The sequence below is a fragment of the Dipodomys spectabilis genome, unplaced genomic scaffold (assembly GCF_019054845.1).
Source record: "Dipodomys spectabilis isolate Male_0828 unplaced genomic scaffold, ASM1905484v1 ptg000039l, whole genome shotgun sequence".
In the NCBI taxonomy this organism is placed as follows: domain Eukaryota; kingdom Metazoa; phylum Chordata; class Mammalia; order Rodentia; family Heteromyidae; genus Dipodomys; species Dipodomys spectabilis.
The window spans coordinates 280160-294825 of NW_024870716.1; the positions used below are offsets into that span (position 1 = coordinate 280160).

The following is a 14666-nucleotide window of genomic DNA, read 5'->3' on the forward strand; positions in this document are numbered from 1 at the left end:
CCCATGCCCTGAGTTCAAGCCCCAGGATTGCCAAACACACACACACATATACACATACACACACAAAATAGCCAAGTCTATTTCTAGAAAAAACAACTACTTTCAAGATTTAGCCTATGTCTAACAGAAGAGGCACCGGTGCTTCAAGCCTATAATCCTAGCTACTCAGGAGGCTGAGATCTGAGGATCATGGTTCAAAGCCAGCTCGGGCAGGAAACTCCGTGAAACTCTTTTTTTTGTTTTTGGTCCCGTCGTGGGGCCTGAACTCTGGGTCTGGGCGCTGTCCCTCAGCTCTTCAGCTCAAGGCTAGTGCTCTACCACTTGAGCCACAGCGCCACTGCCGGCTTTTTTTTTTTCTCTGCTTATGTGGTGCTGAGGAATCGAACCCAGGGCCTCATGCATGCAAGACAAGTGCTCTACCACTGAGCCACCTTCCCAGCCCCTTCTTTTTTTTTTTTTTAAATTTAAATTTTTATTTTTTGTGAATATACTGTACAGAGGGGTTACAATTACATGGGCAAGATAATGAGTACATTTCTTATCAAGCATTGCAGCCTCCTCCTTTGTTTACCCTTCACATCCCTTCCCAGCCTCCCCCCCCACCCCCCCCCCCCCCCCCCGCCCACCCCCCTCCGTGAAACTCTTATCTCCAATTAAGCACCAGAAAACTGGAAGTGGGGCTATGGCTCAAGTGGTAGAGAGCTTGCCCTGAACTGAAGAGCTGAGGACAGCATCCAGGCCCAGAGTTCAAGTCCCATGGCTGACCAAAAACAACAACAACAACAAAAACCCAAATACGAATATTGTTCAATACAAAATAATTTATTGCTAATTCTTTTTTTTTTTTTCCATTTTAGTCCTGGGAGAATTCTGCCTCCTTAATGTGACTTATAAGTTTGGATTATCTATTGATTTTATTTATCTTTGTGAGTTCTGGAAGCATTCATTTTCTCCTAAGATTGACCTTTATTCTCATAAAAATGTTTAAGAGCAGTTTATTATGTAATTAGTTTTCTTATCTCATTTTCAGATCTAAGAAGATTCCCAAGTGATAACAAATTATATAAAAGCATTTTGAAAGAAAAATTCAGTATGTTTTAGTAAAATATCTATTCTCAATTTTATGGATATAAATTGCTTTTTCTTTGTTTTTATATGCTTGCTATAGTTATTCATTTCCACATTTACTGCTATTATTCAAGAAAGAATATCATCTGAGTCTAGGAATGTGGCTTAGTGGTAGAGTGCTTGCCTAGCATGCACAATGTCCTGGGTTTGATTCCTCAGTACCACATAAACAGAAATATCTAGAAATGGCACTGTGGCTCAAGTGGTAGAGTGCTAGCCTTGAGTAAAAGAAGCTGAGGGGCAGTGCCCAGGCCCAGGCCCCATGACTGGCAAAAAAAAAAAAAAAAAAGAATATCATCTGGCTGCTGGTTCATGCCTATAACTCTAGTTACTCAGGAAGCCAAGATCTGAGGACTGCAGTTTGAAGCCAGCCAGAACAGGAAAGTCTGTGAGACTCTTATCTCTAATAAACTACACAGAAAAAGCCAGAAGTGGCACTGTGGGTCAAGTGAGTCAAGCCTTGAGTGAAAAAGCTCAGAGATAGCACCCAGTCCCTAAATTCAAGCCCTAGGACTGGCTTGTGCGCGCGCGTGCGCACACACACACACACACACACACACACACACACACACACACACACATACACACACACACAGAGAAGGTATAAAGAAAATAAAAACCACCAGAAAACTGGAGAATCAGAAAGTGGTTATGATTTTGGAAGAAAGGGAAACTCTCACTATACAGAGGAAGTCAGGCTTCCTACACTGGGAGAGGTATGAGGAGAGATTGTGAGTTGAGGTCTTTGTGTTCATCATACTTCACAAAGTAGAGTATTACGTTTGTAATTAACCTTACTGTAATTCCAAAATGAAGGATCGCCAAGAAGCTCATAAGAGAACAATACTGGGAGGCAGAGTATAAAACAAAACAAAACTAAATTCTGGCTGTTCCAAGACACATCTAAAGGTATTCCCTCTAGGGCTGGGAAGGTGGCTCAGTGGTAGAGCACTTGCCTTGCATGCCTGAGGCCCTGGGTTCGACACCTGAGGCCCTGGGTTGGATTCCTCAGCACCACATAAGCAAAAAGAAAAAAGCCGGAAGTGGCGCTGTGGCTCAAGTGGTAGAGCGCTAGCCTTGAGCTGAAGAGCTGAGGGACAGCATCCAGGCCCAGAGTTCAGGTCCCATGACTGGACCCCAAAAAAAAAAAGAAAAAGAAATGAAAGGTATTCCCTCTAGAACTTCTTTTCACCTAGAGAGCTAGGAGAGCTTATTCTTAGCAACAAAGCCTAGAATAAGGCTCCTTAGGGGCAAAGCCCTCTTATAGAACAACACAAATGGGGGCTATTCAAAGCTGAACCCCCAACTTACCTAGTTCTTATCACTAAGAGCTAAGCATTAATGTCTCCTACCTTTTTACAGAATGAGGGATGTTACCCAGGAGAAAAAAAATCACCTCATAGGTACTAACAGCCAGATGACTAGAAATAATAATTGTAGTTAACAAGAATTAATAGCCAAGCTGGGCGCCGGTGGCTCACACCTGTAATTCTAGCTACTCAGGAAAGTCTGTGAAACTTTTTTTTTTTGCTGGTTGTGGGGCTTGAACTCTGGGCCTGGGCGATGTCCCTCAGCTCTTCAGCTCAAGGCTAGCACTCTACTATTTGAGCCACAGTGCCACTTCTGGCTTTTTCTGCTTATGTGATGCTGAGGAATCGAACCCAAGGCCTCATGCATGCAAGGCAAGCATCCTACCACTGAACCACCTTCCCAGCCCAAGTCTGTGAAACTCTTATCTCCAATAAAAACCCCTAGGAAACCAGAAGTGGTACTGTAGCTCAAGAGCACTCACCTTGAGCTGAAGCGCTGAGGGACAGCGCCCAGGCCCAGAGTTCAAGCCCCATGACCGACAAAAAAAAAGAATTAATAGCCAAACAAATGTCCCCAGTAAAATAAAGATATTAATGGCAAATTAGAAACTTAAAGAACAAATAGGATTATTTCATGTGAAAACATAACTGAAATAAATCCACTTGATGAGCTCAACAACAAAATGGACTCAGCTCAATATCAGGTCAAAGACCATTTCCAAAAGTCATTAGGGAATGGGTATAAAATAAGGTATGAAAAATAAAAATTGTAAAATATGATAGTTGGAGATAAAGATGACATTTACAAGTAAAAGGCCTGAAGCAGGAGGATGATCCTGGGTAACAGCTCTCATTGTGGTTAAAAAAAAGGTGGGCGACTAGCCTGGATTACATATAGACCCTGTCTCAAAAATAAAATAAAATAGGGCTGGGAAGGTGGCTCAGTGGTAGAGCGCTTGCCTTGCATGCTCGAGGCCCTGGGTTCAATTCCTCAGCACCACATAAGCAGAAAAAAAAAAAAGCCGGAAGTGGTGCTGTGGCTCAAGTGGTAGAGTGCTAGCCTTGAGCTGAAGAGCTGAGGGACAGCGCTCAGGCCCAGAGTTCGGGCCCCACGACCGGACCCCCCCAAAAAAAGATAAAAATAATAAATAAATCAGAATGCTATTGGTCTTCTCAACATTAACAGACATAAGAAGCAGGTAAATAATGAAGTAATATTTTCAAGTAGAAAAAATTTGGCTCTAAAATTTTACATTTAGCTAAACTGCCATTTAAATGTAACAATAGGGGCTGGGAAGGTGGCTCAGTGGTAGAATGCTTGCCTTGCATGCATGAGGCACTGTGTTCCATTCCTCAGCACCACATAAGGAGAAAAAAGAGGAAGTGGTGCTGTGGCTCAAGTGGTAGAGCGCTAGTCTTGAGCTGAAGAGCTGAGGGACAGCACCCAGGCCCAGAGTTCAGGCCCATGACTGACCAAACAAATAAATAAATAAATATAAATAAATAAATAAAATGTAAGGATACAATATATTCTTCAAGGTCTCAGCAAATCATTATAAACATTCAATTTCTTTTTTTTTCTTCATTTTGCCATTACTTGGACTTGAACTCAGGACCTGAGCACTATCCCTGAGCTCTTTGGCTCAAGGCTAGCACTTATCACTTGAGCCACAGCTCCACTTCTGGCATTTTGTTCTTAATTAGAGTCTCACAGACTTTTCCTGCCTGGGCTGGCTTTGAACTGTGATCCTTATATCTCAGCCTCTTGAGTAGCTAGGAGTATAAGCATGTGTAAGGTAAATTAAATAGGTAGATTTAATTAGTTAGCTGATGAAGAGAACAGCACCCAGTATTCAGGCAGGAAGTTTTGTTATTAACGAACTGCTGCACTGCCATGCAAGGTGAAGGCATGGTGGAGTCCCCAGGCCGAAAGAGTGGGCCGATGTCCCACCTGGCTTTAAGTAGGGAGGGGAGCAGTGTCCAGAAGACGAGGGAAAGGTATGGCCACACTGGATGGGGATGTAATCTCAGGGCTTGGGACTTTCCCACAGTCTGATGGGAGGTGATGGGGGCCCTACATGGCTCGGGGTAGATCCTATATCGTGAGCCATTGGTGCCTGGCAAGACTCAAGTTCTTACTGTCCCTCACCAAGTCACATCCTTATTTCCTTTGTTCCAAGCTTAAATTCCATGGCCAATCGTTATAATCAGTCCCTTACATATAAACTCAACTCCCATTCCCTTTCTCCTCTCTGGCTTCGAAGTATTCCTTGGCTGACCGCAGTATAGTTGAACTAGATATTGTTCTCTCTGCCTGTTCCATACCTTCATACCTGTACAGCTAAATGCAGCCTCAGGAAAATATGAACTTGCTGACTGGTTTCAGTTTAAGTAATTATTTACCTTTAGGAACCCCAGTAGGCTGCCTGGCAAACATAATTCTCTATTCTTTATAATGTATTCACTCTGGAGAATTGTGTGTGTGTGTGTGTGTGTGTGTGTGTTGTTGTCCTGTTTACTTGAATATCTAAGACCTCTTTCATCTTCAATCTTAGCTGATGACTTGCTGTCTTAGGCATTGGAAGCAATCATTGTTAATTATACAAATTTCATTTTTTAAACTAGACATCTCTATTATTTCCATAACCTATCTATATCTGTACCTCTATATTCTACTTCTTACTTTAGATGAATCGTCTGACTCCCATATAATGCCAGTTCCTTGTACAATAGATCCTATCTCCTTTTTTCTATTCAATTACACTACTTCAGTAATTCCTACCATCCCCTTCTCTTTCAACTCTCTTTCTCCCAAGCTCTCTGTCTCTCTCCTTCTGCCTACCCTCTTTCACTCCAATCTCTGTCTCTTTCCCTCCCTCCCACTTTCCTCCCTGCTTCTTCCTTCCATCCCTCTCCAACACGGTTAAAAGAATAATAAGCTTCTCTATTTAAACGATTTGTTTTTTTTCCCTTCCCCTCCACAAATTGTACCAACATCAAACACAGTGAAAGCAGGGGTTGGTCTCTCTCTCTCTCCCCCTTTCCCTCCTCACCCTCCACATTTTCTCCCTCTGTCCCCACTCCCAGGGCTTGAACTCAAGGCCTTGTCCCCATCACTGAGCTTTTGTGATCAAAGCTAGGGCTCCACCAATGGAGGGCACCACTTCCAGCTTTTGGCTGGTTAATTGGTGATGATAATATCACAGACTTTTTTTTTTTGTCAGTGGTGGGCCTTGAACTTTGGGCCTGCATGCTGTCCCTTAGTTCTTCAGCTCAAGGCTAGCACTCTACCACTGGAGCCAAAGTACCACTTACAGTTTTTTGGTGGTTAATTGGAGATAAGAATTTCATGGAGGAAATGTCGCTGTGGCTCAAGTGGTAGAGTGCCCGCCTTGAGCTGAAGAGCTGAGCGATAGTGCCTAAGATAGAGTTCAAGCCCCACAACCCACCAAAAAAAAAAAAATTGATTTTCCTGCCCATTGAACTGAGACTCAGATCAAAGCCTCCTGAGTAGCTAGGATTAGAGGTGTGAGCCACTGGTGCTTGTCTTCATAGACTTTCTTACCCAGATAAGTTCTTGGGACTCAGGAGGCTGAGATCTGAGGGTCGCAGTTCAAAGCCAGCCCAGGCAAGAAGGTCCATGAGACTCTTATCTCCAATTAAACACCAGAAAATCTGAAGTGGTATTGTGGCTCAAAGTGGTACAGTGCTAGTCTTGAGCAAAAGAGCTCCGGGACAGCACCCAGGCTCTGAGTTCAAGCCCCATAGCCTCCCCCCCCCAAAAAAAAATGCATACTGAGTATGGTGACTCATGCCTGTAATCCTAACTACTCAGGAGGTGGAGATTGAGATTGGGAGGAGGTTCATTCGAGGCTAGCCAGGGCAGAAAGTTTTTGAGAGTTCTAGCTACATGAGAAGTATAAATAAGAGGGCCAGGGCCCAGGCTGGCCCATGTAGAAATGTGAGACCCTGGTTGAAGAAGTAATTAAAGTAGAAAGGGCTGGTTGTATGGCTGAAGTAGAAGAGGATCTTCCTAGCAAGTACAAGCTCCTGAGTTCAAACCCAAGTACCATTAAAAAAAATTGTATAGGTCTGGGATGGTGACTCAGTGGTCGAGTGCTTGCCTTGCATGCTTGAGGCCCTGGGTTTGATTCCTCAGCACCAAATAAACAGAAAAAGCCGGAAGTGGTGCTGTGGCTCAAGTGGTAGAGTGCTAGCCTTGAGCTGAAGAGCTAAGGGTCAGCACCCAGGCCCAGAGTTTAGGCCCCACTACCAACCAAAAAAAAAATTGTATAGCGTGAGTGTATAATGTCACAAGTCTATAAATTCTAGCACTTGGGAGGTGAAGGCAATACAATTGTGAGTTTGAAGCCAGCCTTGGCTACATAGAAAGATCCTATCTATAAAAAGACCCTGTCTCACTAGGTGCCTGTGGCTCACACCTGTCACTTAAAAGCCAGCCTGGGCAGGAAAGGTCTGTGAGTCTCATCTCCAACTAACCACCAAAAAAATACAGAAGTGCAGCTGTAATTCAAATAGTAAGGTCTAACTTTGAGCACAGAAATAGTTGTCAGGTCTGGAATTTAAGTCCAGGACCAGTAATAAATAAATAAAACCCTATGTCAATCTCCATACTGTTAAAACCAATGATTAATTTTTAGTCTTATCTTTCTTGTCGTCAGTGCTAATCATTTTTTTTTTGGGGGGGGGGGGGGGGTCTGGTTGTGGAGCCTGAACTCTTGGCCTGGGCGCTGTCCCTCAGCTCTTCAGCTCAAGGCTAGCGCTCTACCATTTGAGCCACAGCGCCACTTCCGGCTTTTTTCGTTTTGCTTATGTGGTGCTGAGGAATTGAACCCAGGGCCTCTGGCATGCAAGGCAAGCGCTCTACCACTGAGCCACCTTCCCAGCCCAGTGCTAATCATTTTGAAATATTTTTTTATGTGACATCCATAACATTATACTTTCTTAGTTTGCTCACTACCTTTCAGGTCACTTCTACAGCTTTTTGATGATTCCCTAGCTCCCTACCTCAAATTACTAGAGTAGATTAAAATTTACTCCTTGGACTTCTTTCCTGACTATATTCTCTTGATGGTCCTATGGCTTTAAATAGTACATACATGCTGATGACTCCAAATTTCTATCTCAGCTTTTATTTTGACTCTGAACTTTGCCCCAGCTACTTGATAATCCTTACTTGGCAGGGAGCCTAGTAGAACAAAGCTCTTCCTCCCCTCCCTCCTAGGTAGCTACTACCAAATCTCTTCCTTCATCCCTCCTCTCCCTCTCTCCTGTCCTCTCTTCTTCCTTCCTCATCTCTTTTTTTCTTCTGCAAGGCCTCCAGAAGACATCAAGCTTCCTTCCTTCCTTCCTTTTTTATGTGTGCCAGTTCTAGGGCTTGAACTCAGGGCCTAGGTGATGCCTCTAAGCTTTTATGCTCAGGCTAGTGCTCTATCAATTGAGCTACAAATCCACTTCTGTCTTTCTTGGTGCTTAATTGGAGCTAAAAGTCTCACTGACTTTCTAACTCAGGCTGGCTTTGAACTGTGATCCTCAGATCTCAGTCTCCTGAGTAGCCAGGACTACAGGCATGAGCCACCAGAACCTAGCACCAATCCTATTTCTTATACTTTGACCCTGTAAATACTTTCTGCTTTGAATTCTAGCTTCTCTTTCTCTTGCTGTGAGTATATGTATGTGTGATTATTAGACTAGAATATTGTTTCTTTTTTGGGACAGTACTGTTTTAAACTCAAGTTCTTCTATCTGCTAGGCAGGCACCCTATCCCTTAAGCAATGCACTATTTCTTTAATATGGTCTTTTTGTTAACACTGACTAGACTATGATCCTCTTGCTTATACATCCTGCACAGTTGGTAGTATAAGCAGGAACCACTGTGCCTAGCTTTCTTTTTAATTGGCTGAGATGAGTTATCACAAACTTTTTGCCCAGGCTGGCCTTGAACCACAATATTCCTGTTCCCAGCCTCCCAAGTAGCTAGGATTACAGTTGTGAGCCACTGTACCTAGTAGGGCACACAGGCAGCAAAGATGGTGCTGAGAGGGAGTTGAGTGGGCAGAGCCCGATTTGTTTACATTCGGAAGCTTAGGTACATGATAGGGTGTGACCTTTGCAGTGACTGGTTGGTTCCTTTTCCTCCCCTCCCATGCCACACGGTCTTTTGCTTTAAAAAGTGCTTGCTGTGTGATAATAAATGAGTTCCTGCTTGACTTGACTCCCTGCTGCGCCTGATTGTCTCCAGGCTAAGGGAGGCTGGGGAACCTGCAAGCAGTGCACTTACCTTTCCTCGGACCCGTCTGTCTTCCGCAGGACCGACAAAGACCCTACAGTACCTAGCCTTTATATTTTTAAGACCCTACAGTACCTAGCCTTTATATTTTTAATTTTTAATATGTGGCATCCCTATGAAGACAAGCTAGGCTTAAACCTATGATGCTCCTGCCTCAGCCTCCTGAGTACTGGGATTATAGGTGTATACCACCACACCATTTTGAATTATTTTATATCCCTTTATATTCAACTTTTTATATTTTTCCGTGTCTGATATAAAACATATTGCAGTTTTTATATCCATGATACATATGGATTTACATGTGAAAATGTTAGTATTATAGAGATGATAAAGCCAGGGCTGGGAAGGTGGCTTAGTGGTAGAGCGCTTGCCTTGCATGCCTGAGGCCCTGGGTTTGATTCCTCAGCACCACATAAGCAAAAAGAAAAAAGCTGGAAGTGGTGCTGTGGTTCAAGTGGTAGAGTGCTGGCCTTGAGCTGAAGAGCTGAGGGACAGCACCCAGGCCAAGAGTTCAGGCCCCACGACCAGATCCCCCTCCCCCCCCAAAAAAAAATTATAGGTAGCCAGGCGCTGGTGGCTCACGCCTGTAATCCTAGCTACTCAGGAGGCTGAGATCTGAGGATCACGGTTCAAAGCCAACCCGGGCAGCAAAGTCCATGAGACTCTTATCTCCAATAAACCACTAGAAAACCAGAAGTGGCACTGTGGCTCAAGTGGTAGAGTGCTCGCCTTGAGCTGAAGAGCGCAAGGACAGCGCCCAAGCCCAGAGTTCAAGCCCCACGACTGACCAAAAAAAAAAAAAAAAAAAAAATCATAGGTAAGTGCTAGTGGTTTATGTCTGTAATCCTAGTTAGTCAGGAGGGTAAGATCTAAGAATTGCAATGCAAAGCCAGCCTGGGCAGTAAAGTCCATGATACTCTTATCTCCAATTAACCACCAGAATGGCTCAATGTGGTAAGAGTGCTAGCTTTGAGTAAAAGAGCTCAGGTACAGAGTCCAAGGCCCTGAGTTCAAGTCCCACAACTAAAAAAAGAAAAAGAAAAAAAAGGGAGAGAGGAACAACTATGGAAAAAATGTAGAAGATTTTTTTTTTAACTTAAAATAAGAAAAATGTTTCTTTAAACATGAAATAAAAAGCTGGGTGTTGGTGGCTCATGTCTGTAATCCAGACTACTCAGGAGGCTGAGATCTGAGGATCATGATTCAAAGCCTGGGCAGAAAAGTCCCTGTGAGACTTATATCAATTAACCACTCAAAAACCAGAAATGGCACTGTGGCTCAAAGTGGTAGAGTGCTAGTCTTGAGCACAAAGAGGCACAGGGTCAGAGCCCAGGCCCCAAGCTCAAGAACCAGAACTGACAAAACAACAGAAGTGAAGCTGTGGCTCAAAGTGGTAGAGCACTAGCCTTGAGCAAAAGCGCTCAAGGACAGCCAGGCCCTGAGTTCAAGCCCTACAACTGACAAAAAATTAATGCTGGGGGGGGGGTATGATTGGGTGGGGGGGAGGGGGGAGGCTGGGAAGGGAGTGAAGGGTAAACAAAGGAGGAGGCTGCAATGCTTGGTAAGAAATGTATGCATTATCCTGCCCACGTAATTGTAACCCCTTTGTACAGTATGTTCTCAAATAAAATTAAATTAAATTAAAAAAAAATTAATGCTGTTAGGTGCCTATGGCTCACACGTGTAATCTTAGCTAGTCAGGAGGCTAAGAACGGAAGACTGGGGACTGGGAAGGTGGCTCAGTGGCAAAGTGCTTGCCTTGCATGCAGGAGGCCCTGGGTTAGATTGCTCAGTACCACATAAGCAGAAAAAGTCAGAAGTAGAGCTGTGGCTCAAATGGTAGAGTGCTAGCCTTGAGCTGAAGAGCTGAGGGACAGTGCCCAGGCCCAGAGTTCAAGAATTGAGGACTGTAATCTGTAATTTGAAACCAGCTACAAATCGAGCTGAGGCTCAAGTAGCAGAACTCTGCTAACTTTGAGCAAAAACAAAAGACAGTGCCTACCCCCACCTCCACCCTCCACCCCCACGGCAAAATTTAAGAGGCAGAAATCAAAACTTGGTATGAATATGCAAGAACAGTGACATCTTGTGGTCTGCATGTAGAACTGTAACAATTTTGGGAAAGTCCCTTAGAAGTCCTGTGGTAAAAGTGTGTCCTGTGAGCCCAAGATTTGATCTTCTAAATATATATCCTAGAAAAACAATTGTTCAAACAATATCATTATCATTAACAATAACAGAATTGTGAGTTGGTGCAAACCAGCAGTTTTTGGTTTGGGGTTGTGTTTTTTTTATTGTGATTAAGTGATTACATAAATTTCACTAATTTCATAGTATTGTGAGTATTGTGAGATAGTGATACTTAGTTAAAGTCACAAACATTCTAACCTTCATGAGGCAAATTATCATTATTGTGGTCTATAAAGTTTGTGAATTCTGAGCTTTGACAATACAGCTATTCCACATCAAGTGATGTGTATATTACTTTCCTTCTGCTTAGTGTTAGCCGTTCCCTCTATCTCTCTCATTCCCTCCCTCCTATTGTTGTCCTTCAGTTGGTTAGTAGTCTTCAAAAAAAAATATCTATTTATTGCCAGTTCTGGGGCTTGAACTCAGGGCCTGGGCCCTGTCTCTGAGCTTCTTTTGCTCAAGGCTAGCACTTACCACCTGAGCCACAGTACCACTTTCAGCCTTTTCAATGTATGTGGTACTGAGAAATTGAACCCAGGGCTTTATGCATACTCTGCCACTAAGCCACATTCCCAGCCCTGGTTTATTTTTTTTAAGACAAGGTCTCACTATGCAACCTATTCCAGCCTGAAACTGAACCTACTGTAGCCTATGCCTCCGGAATTCTGGCAAGAGCTCTACCACCTGAGCCTCCAGTCTGCTTTTTTTTTTTTTTTTGTCAGTCGTGGGGCTTGAACTCTGGGCCTGGGCGCTGTCCCTCAGCTCTTCAGCTCAAGGCGAGCGCTCTACCACTTGAGCTACAGCACCACTTCCAGTTTTCTGGTGGTTTATTGGAGATAGGAGTCTCACGGTCTCTCCTGCCCGGGCTGGCTTTGAACCGAGATCCTCAGATCTCAGCCTCCTGAGTAACTAGGATTACAGGCGTGAGCCACCAGCGCCCGGCTCCAGTCTGCTTTTTGACGTTACCTCAGTTAGCTCAGGCTGGCCTTGAACCATGAACCTTCAGATTTCAACTGTCTGGAGTAGCTAGAATTACATGCATGAAACACTAGTGCCTAGCTTCATCCCAGTAGTTTTATCCAAGGAGTAGATACCACACAAAAAGTACAGAAGATGTAGACTGTGCAAGAAATGAAGCAAAATAAGGGCAATAAACTAGGTATACATATAATGTATGTATTATGCTTCATATAAACACAACATTAAAATATACTTAATATTATTTATGCAATAAACAGTGAGTGAAGCATGATGATAAATTCCATAATTCCAGCACTCAGGAGATTGAGCCAAGACTGTAAGGAGCTGAAAGCCAGCCTGGGCTACAGAGCAAGATCCCCTCTCAAAGAAACAAAAACAAAGAACAACAGAAAACTGTCTAGGTTGATGTGACACTTCCCTTGCATACTCCTAAAACAATACAATGAATAAAGTAAATGGAATTTATATTCCTGTGACTCATTTAATACAGAAAAAAAATTATGCAATCGTGAATTCATTGTAAGTTAGGAAAACTATACTGGAGACCTCCCAACAATTCCAAGTATATGGAGGAACTGCTTAAGAGAGCAGGGGAAGATGAAGAAGCATCACTAGTGGAAACAGATAAAATAAAAAAGAGTTCACTCTCAGAAAGGAGACCAAGCCATAGTGGGAACAGCTGAGAACCTAATCATAGCAACACACACACACACACACACACAAAGGACTTGTGGAAAGTAAAATAATGGTTCCTCTTAACATATTACTGGAAAAACAAGAATAGGAAATCAGAGGAAGAACACTGTAATTCAGAAAATTGCTCCTTGGGCAGGGAATGTGGCTTAGTGGTGGAGTGCTAGCCTAGCATAAGAAAGAAAAGAAAGGGCTGGGAAGGTGGCTCAGTGGTAGACCGCTTGCCTTGCATGCCTGAGGCCCTGGGTTTGATTCCTCAGCACCACATAAGCAAAAAGAAAAAAGCCGGAAGTGGCGCTGTGGCTCAAGTGGTAGAGCGCTAGCCTTGGGCTGAAGAGCTGAGGGACAGCGCCCAGGCCCACAGTTCAGGCCCCACGACCGGACCCAAAAAAAAAAAAAAAGAAAGGAAGGAAGGAAGGAGAAAGAAAAAAAGAAAATTGCTCTTCACTGTAACAACAGAAGAGGGCACCAAGGAGCTGGGTTTAAAGAAAAACAAACACAACCATTCTCTTTGCAAGCACTGTCAAAAGTTGATCCTGAAAAATCTGACATTCAAACATGAATATTAATAACTACAAAATTCAGTATCCTGCGGGGCACCAGTGGCTCATGCCTGTAATCCTAGCTACTCAGGAGGCTGAGATCTGAGGGTTGTGGTTCAAAGCCAGCTTGGGCAGGAAAGTCTATGAGACTCTTATCTCCAATAAACCACTCAGAAAACAGGAAGTGGTACTGTGGCTCGAGTGGTAGACCACTAGCCTTGAGCTTAAGAGCTCAGGGACAGTGCCCTGGCCCAGAGTTCAAGCCCCACAACCATCCTCAACAACAAAATTCAGTATCCCAAAGTTAGTACCAAAAAAGAATTACAGGTCATTCATGCAAACATGAGAAATGCTGTCCTAAAGTAGGAAACAAAACTACAAAGCATACAAGTATACAAGATACTCTAGTGTGTCCCTGGAAGCACATTTCAGAAGTGAAGTAGCCATACTTGCAGTTACGGGTAATGTTGAATGAATGCTCCTCTGAGAACTTCTTTCTCTGAGGTGCAAAACTTCGTCACCCTAAGATTACATATACCCTTTTCCTACCTATTACAATGCCGGATTTATTCCTTAATGCAGAAGTCTTTGGCTATATGTAGACATACTGGAAGGGCTATCTTATTTCAAAGGTCCTCATGGGAAGAGCTGAGACTTTTGTTGTAATCACAGTATGGCCAATGATAAACTAGAACTGCACCCTACTGGCCTGTGCCATCAAATTATTACATTTTTAATATATATTTTTTATTGTAAAGATACTGTACAACTGGGTGTCCGTGGCTCACCTATAATCCTAGCTACTAAGGAGGTTGAAATCTGAGGATCACGGTTCAAAGCCAGCCCAAGCAGGAAAGTCCAACAGACTCTTATCTCCAATAAACCACTCAGAAAAACGGAAGTGATGCAGTAGCTCAGGTGGTAGAGTGTTAGCCTTGAGCTGAAGAACTGATGGACAACACCCAGGCCCAGAGTTCAAGGCCCATGACCACAAAAAAAAAAAAAAAAGATACTGTACAGAGTGGTTACAGTTACATGAGTACATTTCCTATTGAGCATTGTCACTCCCTCCTTTGTTTTTCCCCTACCATCCCTTTCCTCCCCACCTCTCCAACCCTTCCCCCACCAAACTATTACATTTTTAGGTATTGTATAACAGGGTGTTAAATGCAGCCATTATTAAAACAAATTATAATCAGCTAAATTTAATTATGTTAAATTTAATTATAATTATATTAAATTTAATTATATTCAAAAACTAAGATAATAAATACCCAACACTTGTACTCCTAATTATTTTACTACATTTAGTGTTATCTCTGTGGTAGGGATTATTTCTGTTGTATCAGCATGGGCACTATTATCCATTTCTTCCCAAATATATGTTTACTTTTTTTTCCTGTCGGTCATGGAGCTTAAACTCAAGTTGCTGTCCCTGAGATTTTCTGCTCAAAGCTAGTGCTCTATGACTTGAGCCATAGCACCATTGCCAGCTTTTTCTGTTTATG

At 43.1% G+C, this 14666-nt stretch overlaps 1 protein-coding gene across 3 annotated transcripts in view; it reads right to left on the reverse strand.

The window, feature by feature from the left end:
- Larp4 (La ribonucleoprotein 4) overlaps positions 1-14666 on the reverse strand; it is a 169805-nt gene that overhangs the window by 130081 nt on the left and 25058 nt on the right. The gene's annotated exons all lie outside the window — the stretch shown is intronic.